The following is a 12,647-nucleotide window of genomic DNA, read 5'->3' on the forward strand; positions in this document are numbered from 1 at the left end:
ACTTGTATAGAGGTAAAATTATGTTCTCCTCATGAGCATCTATGCCTCTTTTAATGCATCCCATTATTTTATTTGCCTTAGTAGCAGCTGCCTGACACTGGCCACTGAATATGAGTTTGTCATCCACCCATACACCCAGGTCTTTTTCATTGACGGTTTTGCCCAGAATTTTAGAATTAAGCCCATAGTTATACATCTTATTACTTCTACCCAAGTGCATGACCTTACATTTATCCCCATTAAAGCTCATTTGCCATTTATCAGCCCAAGCTTCTAGTTTATGTATGTTAGTTTGTTAGTATGTATGTTAGTATGTATGTATGTTAGTTAGTATGTATGTTAGTTTGTTAGTATGCTAGTTTGTTAGTATGTATGTATGTTAGTTTGTTAGTATGTATGTTAGTTTGTTAGTATGTATGTATGTATTCTAGTTTGTTAGTATGTATGTTAGTTTGTTAGTATGTATGTATGTTAGTTTGTTTGTATGTATGTTAGTTTGTTAGTATGTATGTATGTTAGTATGTATGTATGTTAGTATGTATGTTAATTTGTTAGTATGTATGTATATTAGTTTGTTAGTAGGTATGTTAGTTTGTTAGTACGTATGTTAGTTTGTTAGTATGTATGTATGTTAGGTGTTTATTATGTAGGTATGTTAGTTGGTTAGTATGTACGTTAGTTTGTTAGTATGTATGTTAGTTTGTTAGTATGTATGTATGTATGTATGCTAGTTTGTTAGTATGTATGTTAGTTTGTTAGTATGTATGTATGTTAGTTTGTTAGAATGTATGTTAGTTTGTTAGTATGTATGTTAGTTTTTTAGTATGTATGTTAGTCTGTTAGTATGTATGCATGTATGTTAGTTTGTTAGTATGTATGTATGTTAGGTTGTTAGTATGTATGTATGTTAGTTGTTTATTATGTAGGTATGTTAGTTTGTTAGTATGTATGTATGTTAGTTTGTATGTATGTTAGTTTGTTAGTATGTATGTTAGCTTGTTAGTATGTATGTATGTTAGTATGTATGTATGTTAGTATGTATGTTAATTTGTTACTATGTATGTATATAAGTTTGTTAGTAGGTATGCTAGTTTGTTAGTATGCATGTTAGTTTGTTAGTATGTATGTATGTAGGTTAGTTTGTTAGTATGTATGTTAGTTTGTTTGTATGTATGTTAGTTTATTAGTATGTATGTTAGTTTGTTAGTATGTATGTATGTCAGTTTGATTGTATGCATGTTAGTTTGTTAGTATGTATGTTAGCTTGTTAATATGTATGTTAGTTTGTTAGTATGTATGTAAGTTTGTTAGTATATATGTAGGTTAGTTTGTTAGTATGTATGTTAGTTTGTTAGCATGTATGTATGTTTGTTAGTATGTATGTTAGTTTGTATGTATGTTAGTTGTTAGTATGTATGTTAGTTTGTTAGTATGTATGTATGTATGTTCGTTTGTTAGTATGTATGTTAGTTTGTTAGTTTGTTTGTATGTATGTTAGTTTGTTAGTATATATGTTAGTTTGTTGGTACGTATGTTAATTTGTTAGTATGTATGTATGTATGTTAGTTTGCTAGTATGTATGTATGTTAGTTTGTTAGTATGTATGTATGTTAGTTTGTTAGTATGTATATTAGTTTTTTAGTATGTATGTTAGTTTGTTAATATGTATGTTAGTTTGTTAGTATGTATGTTTCTTAATATGTATGTATGTTAGTTTGTTAGTATGTATGTATGTTAGTTTGTTAGTATGTATGTTAGTTGGTTAGTTTGTTTGTATGTATGTTAGTTTGTTAATACGTATGTTAGTTTGTTAGTATGTATGTATGTATGAATGTTTGTTAGTATGTATGTATGTTAGTTTGTTAGTATGTATGTTAGTATGTATGTATGTTAGTTTGCTAGTATGTATGTTAGTTTGATAGTATGTTTGTTAGTTTGTTAGTATGTATGTTAGTATGCATGTATGTATGTTTGTTAGTATGTATGTATGTTAGTTTGTTTGCATGTATGTATGTTTGTTAGTATGTATTTTAGTTTGTTAGTATGTATGTTAGTTTGTTAGTATGTATGTTAGTTTGTTAGTATGTATGTTAGTTTGTTAGTATGTATGTTTGTTAGTATGTATGTATGTTAGTTTGTTAGTATGTATGTTAGTTTGTTAGTATGTATGTTAGTTTGTCAGTATGTATATTAGTTTGTTAGTATGTATGTTTGTTAGTATGCATGTATGTTAGTTTGTTAGAATGTATGTATGTTAGTTTGTTTGTATGTATGTATGTTTATTTGTTAATATGTATGTTAGTTTGTTAGTTTGTATGTATGTTAGTTTGTTAGTATATATGTTAGTTTGTTGGTACGTATGTTAATTTGTTAGTATGTATGTATGTATGTTAGTTTGTTAGTATGTATGTTTGCTAGTGTGCATATTAGTTTGTTAGTATGTATGTTAGTTTGTTAGTATGTATGTTTGTTATTATGTATGTATGTTAGTTTGTTAGTATGTATGTATGTTAGTTTGTTAGTACGTATGTTATTTGGTAGTATGTATGTATGTATGAATGTTAGTTTGTTAGTATGTATGTATGTTAGTTTGTTAGTATGTATGTTAGTTTGTTAGTATGTTTGTTAGTTTGTTAGTATGTATGTTAGTATGCATGTATGTATGTATGTTAGTTTGTTAGTATGTATGTATGTTAGTTTGTATGTATGTTAGTTTGTTAGTATGTATGTATATATGTATGTATGTTAGATTGTTAGTATGTATGTTAGTTTGTTAGTATGTATGTATGTATGTTAGTTTATTAGTATGTTTGTATGTTAGTTTGTTAGTATGTATGTATTTTAGTATGTATGTTAGTTTGTTAGTTTGTATGTATGTTAGTTTGTTGGTACGTATGTTAGTTTGTTAGTATGTATGTATGTATGTTAGTTTGTTAGTATGTATGCTAGTTTGTTAGTATGTATGTATGTTAGTTTGTTAGTATGTATATTAGTTTGTTAGTATGTATGTTAGTTTGTTAGTATGTTAGTTTGTTAGTATGTATGTTTGTTAGTATGTATGTATGTTAGTTTGTTAGTATGTATGTATGTTAGTTTGTTAGTATGTATTTTAGTTTGTTTGTTTGTAAGTAACCCCCGGATAAGGCACGAAGGGTCCGTAAGGAGGGGGCCATGACCGGGCAGGTTGCAAGTGACGGATGAGTTGGGGGTTGGGAGAAGGCAGGGGGACGGCAAGGGTAAGCCGGGAGGGGAGGAAGTATTAGGGGATTAATGAAAAGGGAAATTACATAGGGGAAGTGACCTAGGACGAGGGGGGGGTGGGCACGAGGGGGTTAAAAAGGAAGCAGGGAGGAGCCGTGGTCCTCTTTCCCTCTCAGGACGGCCGGACATCAAGCTGCTCTCCCACCCTGCACCGAGCTCTCCCGTCCCGCAGACGCATCTTACCGGCATGGACGTCATCGCCAGGCTCCAGGCGGCTGCCAGCGCTCACCCCCCAGGGTGGCTGGAAAGCATTGCGGAAGGTATCCTGGGGGTGAGCGGTGGTAGGGGGGAGTCCTCGGCGCCAGCGGGTGGGACAGGTCCGGGGCGCGGTAGGGAGGGCAGCGCAGGGTCCCGCAGGAGGAGCGCAGGGGGTAGCAGCGGCAGGAGGAGTGCGCCGGCTAGCAGGCGTCGGGCGGCGGATGCTGCATGCTCCGCCGGGCAGGAAAGGCACGGAGAAAGCGGTACGGAGCCGGCGGGGGGGCAGAGGAGGGAGTCCACAAGACCCACCGCAGCGCAGCAGCAAGGACAGGGATCTCCAGGGAGGCCTCCGGTAGCAGCCCCTGCAGCAGTAGCAGCTGGGGGTGTGAGCGTTCCCCCCGCAGCCAGGCAAGAGAGTCAGGACACATGGGGAGTGCCATCTTGTTTCCGGGGTCCTTCGCAAAGGCCCCAGGGAAGCAGGCTGCCTAGCGAGGTGCCTGTTGAAAGAATACAGAGTCCGGGGCCGTCCAGCCAGATGCCAGTGGGGGAAGAGGGGGGGAGGAGAACAACCCGCAGGACCAGGCCCCCCGAAAGGCTGACCATGGAGATGCCGATAAGGGGGCAGCAGCGCAGGACAAGGAGCCCGTCGAGGGAGCGTGGGGCAAGCGTTAACAGACGGCGACGGCCCAGGATGGTGAGCACCCCCAGGCAGCCAGGGCCATGTAGCGGGTTGCAGAGCCAACAGCAGAGCACACAGGGCAGAGCCAGACAGGGGAACAGAAGTAGCGACAGGGTGGCCACCGCACAATATAATCACGGGAGCCAGGAAAGAACGGGAGACGAACGAGCCGAGGACGGACGCTGGTCGCAAGGAGCAAGATGGCCCTCATCCCTGGACGCAGACAGCGACGACAACGGCGAGGAGGATTCCAGGAGCACAGCGGCCGGGGGGAGGATGACTCCCACGCGGCCTGGTAACTATGAATCCATGTTTCCATCATACCCAGATGCGGGCCCATTACTAGCGGGAGGGGGAGGCCAGGGATCACATAGGGATAATGTAGCCACTATTTTAGGGTCCTTGGAGGCCACCGCTAGGGAAACGAGGGCAATGATAGCGAGTCTGGCAGACAGAATGGACCGTGTTGAGGGGCGTGGGCATGGGCACCTATCAGCTTGGACGAGCCCATACTTGCGGCCTGGTGCCGCTGGGGGTGGGGACGTTATAAACTGGGCACCCGAGTCTGCAGCAGCCGGGGACGAGTATGGGCAGTTAGATGACACTGCGCGGGGGGATATATATTTTTGTTTTACGGGTAATCTTGGCATGCACCTTAAGAAAGAGATGAAAGAAAAAATATGGAGGGAGGAGTATGTGGACATTTTCGCGCTTTTGCCTGTGGAGAGGTTGAGCACAAAAATAGAAAAGGATGGAGGGAGGAAAGAAGAGGAGAAATCAATTACGGTGGCGCATACGTTTTCAAATTGGTGGCATGCTTTCGTGATATTTGGTAGCATTATTGGGCAAAAGGCGCCAGAAAATTGCTCGCAATTATTTTGTTACATGGACACCATTGGGGAGGCTTACAAGTCATATGGGGGTCAAGCCTGGCTGCGGTATGATGAACAGTTTCGTCAGCGCAAGGCCATGCGACCATCTATGAGATGGGATCAGAAAGATATTGGCCTGTGGCTTCAGATTATGTCTCAGAATCACAGACAGTGGATGCCCTTTCAGGGAGGGGCCGGGGGGCCCGGCCATACAGGGTACAGCGCAGGAAGCATGGCAGGGGGGAACTTCCAAGGTCGGGGAGGTAATCAAAAACGTGGGCTCTGCTGGCAATTCAACGAGGGACAGTGCAAATTCGGAACAGGTTGTAAATTTAGGCACACGTGTTCCAATTGTGGGGGATCGGCACATGGGGTCAATAGGTGTCCGAGGAAGTACGGTGGTAGGGTGGGAGGAGCCGGTTATGGTCAAGGGCAAAACACCAGTCAAGCTGCACGCGATGCTCCCTTATCTAAGTAGATACCCGGATAAGAAAAACGCGGACCTATTAATTAAAGGTTTCGAGGAAGGGTTTTCCATCCCTTCCCCGGCGCGCCAAACGCCACGGAAGCTGAGGAATCTCAGCTCGGCCTATCAGCACCCCGCAGTGGTAAAGCAGAAGCTTGAGAAAGAGGTGCGGATGGGCCGGATGGCGGGTCCGTTTGGTTTCCCACCCGTGTCGGACTTGGTGGTTTCTCCATTGGGCATTGTACCAAAGAAGGAACCAAACAAGTTCCGAATGATCCATCACCTGTCATACCCGCGTGGTGAGTCCGTCAATGACGGCATCGATCCTGAGTTATGTACGGTGCTATACGCATCATTTGATCGGGCGGTAGAGTGGGTGAGAAAATGCGGAAAGGGGGCGCTGATGGCAAAAACGGATGTGGAGGCTGCCTTTCGGCTGCTGCCGGTACACCCGGACAGTCAGCGATTGCTCGGGTGCTATTGGGAGGGAGAGTATTTCATAGACAGGTGTTTGCCAATGGGATGCTCTTTGTCATGTTCGTTGTTTGAAGCCTTTAGCACATTCCTGGAGTGGGTAGTGAAGGATATCACGGGATGGGGATCGTTGATCCACTACCTCGATGACTTTTGGTGTGTAGGTCCGGCACAATCAGAGGTGTGCGGTACTATCTTAAAGGGGTTGCAAGGGGTTGCTAAGGAGTTCGGGGTGCCATTGGCTCCCGAAAAAACTGTCGGCCCAACGTCATGTATCTCATTTCTGGGAATCATGATCGACACGATAAGGTGGGAGTGTCGTCTCCCGGGGGAGAAGGTGGAAGCCCTAAAATTGGAAATAGGCAGGGCTAGGAGAGCTAAAAAACTGAAGCTGCGGGAGGTGCAGTCTTTGCTGGGGAGTTTAAATTTCGCGTGTCGAGTCATGCCGATGGGAAGAATATTCACGAGGAGATTAGCGGCGGCAACGGCTGGCATTAAATCACCGCATCATTATGTGCGGTTGACGGCAGATAACAAAGCTGATCTGGCGGTTTGGGACACATTCTTAGAAAAATACAACGGGCTTTCCCTCTTGATGGAAGGGGTATGTTGTAATACGGATATTGAACTATACACGGATGCAGCGGGCAGTCATGGCTTTGGGGCCTACTGTCAGGGGCAGTGGTGCGCGGCAGCATGGCCAGAGGAGTGGGTGCGCTCAGGGCTGACAAAAAACATTGCATTACTGGAAATTTTCCCAATCTTGGTAGCGGTAACACTATGGGGACATCGGCTAAAGAACCGAAAAGTTAGGTTTAAGTGCGATAACATGGGGGTGGTCATGGCCATAAATAACATCACCGCGTCGTCGCCGCCAGTAATTAGAGTGTTGAGGCAGTTGGTGTTGGAATGCCTAGTTATCAATGCTCATGTGACAGCATCTCATGTTCCGGGAGAATTTAACTCGGTCGCTGATGCGCTTTCTCGTTTTCAGTGGCAGCGGTTTCGGGCATTGGCCCCCGAGGCGGAAGAAGAGGGCCTACCCTGCCCTCCCGGATTATGGAACGTGGCATCTGGGCGGCAGAACCGCTGATCAAGGCATCCGTAACAAGTAGCACATGGGCGGCGTACGGACGGTCGTGGAGGCTGTGGGAACAATGGCTAGGCCAGGGGGACGAGGACATGTCAGAAGAGGAGCAGATTGGGGTGTTATTGATGGGAATTAGGCAGGCCGCAGACGATAGTTGGTCAGCAGCAAAAATGAGTCAACTAATGGCAGGATTAGCATTTGGGTTTAAACTTAGGAACAGAACCGATTTGACAAAGAGTTTCTTAGTCAGGCAGGCCTTAAAAGGTTACCGTAAGGGAAAGGTTAGAAAAGACAACAGGCGGCCCGTGTCTTTTGGCATGTTAGAAGTATTGGGAGAACAGTTAGAAGGGGTGTGCAGGACACAATTTGAGGTTGGTTTGTTTAGGTTGGCCTTTTCACTCGCATTCTTTGGAGCGATGAGGATAGGGGAGCTGGTAGCGCCAGGCAAGGCCATAGCGGGGGGCATTCTAGCCGAAGACGTTGTGAAGACAAAAAGGGGATTGGAATTTTGGATTAGGAGGTCAAAGACGGACCAAAAGGGGAAAGGAAAAAGGGTGTTATTGGGGAGAGTGAGTGGTTCTATGATGTGTCCGTGTAAGTGTTTCGGGATATTCGCGGCAGCCAGGCCTAAGCAGGGGGGACCGCTGCTATGTCACGAGGACGGGTCATATTTGTCCAGGTATCAATTTATTAAAGTATTCCGGACGTGTATGGTAAGGGCAGGAGGGAACCCTGGGAGATACACAGGTCATTCATTCCGGATTGGGGCGGCAACGGAGGCCGCGGTGGGGGGGCTGAGCCCGGAAACAGTAAAGCGGATTGGCCGGTGGGAATCGCGGCGGTACAGGTCTTACGTACGACCTCAAGGATATGAGGCGGCGATCCCCCCCCCAAAATTAATACATCACACTGATTTCTTTTTGTTTGTTACAGGACAAGTCCCGATCATGATTTGGATTCTAGGACATTCATACGTTTACTGGGGAGCGCAGCGGGCTGACAGACGAACGGGCGGGAGACAGTTAGGTATGGCAAGGAATGGGGCGGTGATTAGGTGGTTGGGTTATCGGGGTTTAACATGGGGCCGGTTACTGCACGAGTTTTTTCGGGCGGTGAACCTCTATGGGGTCCCAGATATATTAGTGTTACACGCAGGAGGGAACGACTTGGGGGCCAGCTCGGGAAAAGGGCTGAGTGCAAAAATCAGAAGGGACATAAGGCAGCTGGGATCAGCATATCCAAACTTGAGGCTAGTGTGGTCAGACATGGTACCTAGAAAAAAGTGGCGAGGGGCACGGTCAGTGGGAAAGATTAACAAAGCACGGAAAAAAGTGAACAAGGAGGTATCTAAGTTCGTGTCACAGAACGGGGGGGTGACAATACGTCACGCAGGTCTCGACTCTATAGAAGGAGATTACTGGCTAGGGGACGGGGTGCATTTGAACACCGTGGGAACTGACTTATGGATTGAGGGCTTGGTTGGGGGGATACGGAAGGCCACAGCAGGGTTGGTTGGTGGGGTCTCGAGCACTTGAAGGTCAAGCGCTCTCGGTGTGGCGTTGGTGGGTCCTCGAAGCTGGCAAAAAAGTACGGTAGAGGGGGGATTCTTGCACTGCGGGACCCCCCCTTCCACTGCCATGGATAGTTACTTAGTTCGTGGTCTGGTGATACTTGCGTGATACCCGACGAGGTAGGTCGGGGTCACGTTATCGGGGGACCCGGAGGGCCACCCTGATGTTGGAGGTCGGGTGCGCGGTACCGATGGGTGGGTACCCGACGATGGAAGTCGGGTACAGGTTAACGGATGGAGGCAACCTCTTCCCTCAACTCATGATGCTTCTGAGCCTGAAAAAAACGCGGCGGAAGTAAGGCTGAGAGGGAAGAGGCAGTGCCGACGGAATAATCACCAGACCAGGAGCGGGTTAGCTTCGAGCGCCGCACCAAGGGTCCGTTTCTTATTAATATTAATAATAAACTGGCTGCTGTGGCCGTTATTATCCAAATTACTGTTGTGGTGTGGTTATTCAAGAAAGGTGGGGGGAAGTCACGGGGAGTCAACCGTGCCAAGGTCAAGTAACCCCCGGATAAGGCACGAAGGGTCCGTAAGGAGGGGGCCATGACCGGGCAGGTTGCAAGTGACGGATGAGTTGGGGGTTGGGAGAAGGCAGGGGGACGGCAAGGGTAAGCCGGGAGGGGAGGAAGTATTAGGGGATTAATGAAAAGGGAAATGACATAGGGGAAGTGACCTAGGACGAGGGGGGGGGTGGGCACGAGGGGGTTAAAAAGGAAGCAGGGAGGAGCCGTGGTCCCCTTTCCCTCTCAGGACGGCCGGACATCAAGCCCCACCCACCCGTCCCTGACGAAAAGAAGGAAGACCGGGTCGCAGTGGCCAGATGAACCAGTCGGACGTGGACAGGAGCGAGAATTATAAAAAAAAAAAAAAAAAAAAAAAAAAAATTTTACTTATTTGGCAGTTACCTTTAAGCCCAGGGGAAGGGCAGTCCATCACCATGGTTCCCTGGAGGTTTCCCCCACAGGGGGTTTTTCCTCTCCTGACTGGTGGCGGATAGCTCTTGGTGAGCGCGAGGTTCTGTTACATCACTGGATAATGGTTGGAGCGTTGGTGGGTCCTCGAAGCTGGCAAAAAAGTACGGTAGAGGGGGGATTCTTGCACTGCGGGACCCCCCCTTCCACTGCCATGGATAGTTACTTAGTTCGTGGTCTGGTGATACTTGCGTGATACCCGACGAGGTAGGTCGGGGTCACGTTATCGGGGGACCCGGAGGGCCACCCTGATGTTGGAGGTCGGGTGCGCGGTACCGATGGGTGGGTACCCGACGATGGAAGTCGGGTACAGGTTAACGGATGGAGGCAACCTCTTCCCTCAACTCATGATGCTTCTGAGCCTGAAAAAAACGCGGCGGAAGTAAGGCTGAGAGGGAAGAGGCAGTGCCGACGGAATAATCACCAGACCAGGAGCGGGTTAGCTTCGAGCGCCGCACCAAGGGTCCGTTTCTTATTAATATTAATAATAAACTGGCTGCTGTGGCCGTTATTATCCAAATTACTGTTGTGGTGTGGTTATTCAAGAAAGGTGGGGGGAAGTCACGGGGAGTCAACCATGCCAAGGTCATGTATGCTAGTTTGTTAGTAGGTATTTTAGTCTGTTAGTATGTATGTATGTTAGTTTTTTAGTATGTACGTATGTTAGTTTGTTAGTATGTATGTTAGTTTGTTAGTATGTATGTTAGTTTGTTAGTATGTTTGTTAGTATATATGTTAGTTTGTTAGTATATATGTTAGTTTGTTAGTATATTTGTTAGTTTGTTAGTATGCATGTTAGTATGCATGTATGTATGTTAGTTTGTTAGTATGTATGTATGTTAGTTTGTTAGTATGTATGTTAGTTTGTTAGTATGTATGTTAGTTTGTTAGTAAGTGTGTAAGTTTGTTAGTGTGTGTGTTAGTTTGTTAGTATGTATGTATGTTAGTTTGTTAGTATGTATGTATGTTTGTTTGTTAGTATGTATGTTAGTTTGTTAGTTTGTTTGTATGTATGTTAGTTTGTTAGTATGTATGTTAGTTTGTTAGTATGTTTGTTAGTATATATGTTAGCTTGTTAGTAGGTATGTTAGTTTGTTAGTATGTTTGTTAGTATGCGTGTATGTATGTTAGTTTGTTAGTATGTATGTATGTTAGTTTGTTAGTATGTATGATAGTTTGTTAGTATGTATGTTAGTTTGTTAGAATGTATGCATTTATGTTAGTTTTTAGTATGTATGTTAGTTTGTTATTATGTGTGTTAGTTTGTTAGTATGTATGTATGTATATTAGTTTGTTAGTATGTTTTTATGTTATTTTGTTAGTATGCATGTATTTTCATTTGTTAGTATGTATGTAAGTTTGTTAGTTTGTATGTATGTTAGTTTGTTAGTATGTATGTATGTTAGTTTGTTAGTATGTATATTAGTTTGTTAGTATGTATGTTAGTTTGTTAGTATGTATGTATGTTAGTTTGTTAGTATGTATGTTAGTCTGTTAGTGTGTATGTTAGTTTGTTAGTATGTATGTATGTATGTTAGTTTGTTAGTATGTATGTATGTTAGTTTGTTAGCATATATGTTAGTTTTTTAGTATGTATGTTAGTTTGATAGTATTAATGTATGTATGTATGTTATTATGTTTGTATGTATGTATGTTAATTTGTTATCATGTATGTTATTTTGTTATTATGTATGTTAGTTTGTTTCTATGCATGTATGTTAGTTTGTTAGTATGTATGTTAGTTTGTTAGTATGTATGTTAGTTTGTTAGTATGTATGTTAGTATGCATGTATGTTAGTTTGTTAGTATGTATGTTAGTATGTATGTATGTTAGTTTGTTAGTATGTATGCATGTTACTCTGTTAGTATGAAAGTTAGTTTGTTAGTATGTATGTATGTTAGTTTGTTAGTATGTATGTTACTTTGTTAGTCTGTATGATAGTTTGTTAGTATGTATGTTTGTTTGTATGCATGTTAGTTAGTATGTATGTATGTTAGTTTGTTAGTATGTATGTATGTATGTTAGTTTGTTAGTATGTATGTATGTTAGTTTGTTAGTATGTATATTAGTTTGTTAGAATGTATATTAGTTTGTTAGCATGTATGTTAGTTTGTTAGCATGTATGTTAGTTTGTTAGTATGTATGTTTGTTAGTATGTATGTATGTTAGTTTGTTAGTATGTATGTATGTTAGTTTGTTAGTGTGTGTGTTAGTTTGTTAGTTTGTTTGTATGTATGTTAGTTTGTTAGTACGTATGTTAGTTTGTTAGTATGTATGTATGTTAGCATGTATGTATGTTAGTTTGTTAGTATGTATGTTAGTTTGTTAGTATATATGTTAGTTAGTATGTTAGTTTGTTAGTATGTTTGCTAGTTTGTTAGTATGCATGTTAGTATGCATGTTTGTTAGTTTGTTAGTATGTGTGTTAGTTTGTTAGTATGTATGCATGTTAGTTTGTTAGTATGTATGTTAGTTTGTTAGTATGTATGTTAGTTTGTTAGTATGTATGTTAGTATGCATGTATGTTAGTTTGATAGTATGTATGTTAGTATGTATGTATGTTAGTTTGTTAGTATGTATGCATGTTACTCTGTTAGTATGAAAGTTAGTTTGTTAGTATGTATGTATGTTAGTTTGTTTGTATGTATGTTAGTTTGTTAGTATGTATGGTAGTTTGTTAGTATGTATGCATGTTAGTTTGTTAGTATGAAAGTTAGTTTGTTAGTATGTATGTATGTTAGTTTGTTTGTATGTATGATAGTTTGTTAGTATGTATGGTAGTTTGTTAGTATGTATGCATGTTAGTTTGTTAGTATGTATGTTAGTTTGTTAGTATGTATGTTAGTTTGTTAGTATGTATGTTAGTATGCATGTATGTTAGTTTGTTAGTATGTATGTTAGTTTGTTTCTATGCATGTATGTTAGTTTGTTTGTATGTATGTTAGTTTGTTAGTATGTATGGTAGTTTGTTAGTATGTATGCATGTTAGTTTGTTAGTATGTATGTTAGTTTGTTAGTATGTATGTTACTTTGTTAGTATGTATGCTAGTATGCATGTATGT

The sequence above is a fragment of the Ranitomeya variabilis genome, chromosome 4 (genome assembly GCF_051348905.1).
Source record: "Ranitomeya variabilis isolate aRanVar5 chromosome 4, aRanVar5.hap1, whole genome shotgun sequence".
NCBI classification, from domain to species: domain Eukaryota; kingdom Metazoa; phylum Chordata; class Amphibia; order Anura; family Dendrobatidae; genus Ranitomeya; species Ranitomeya variabilis.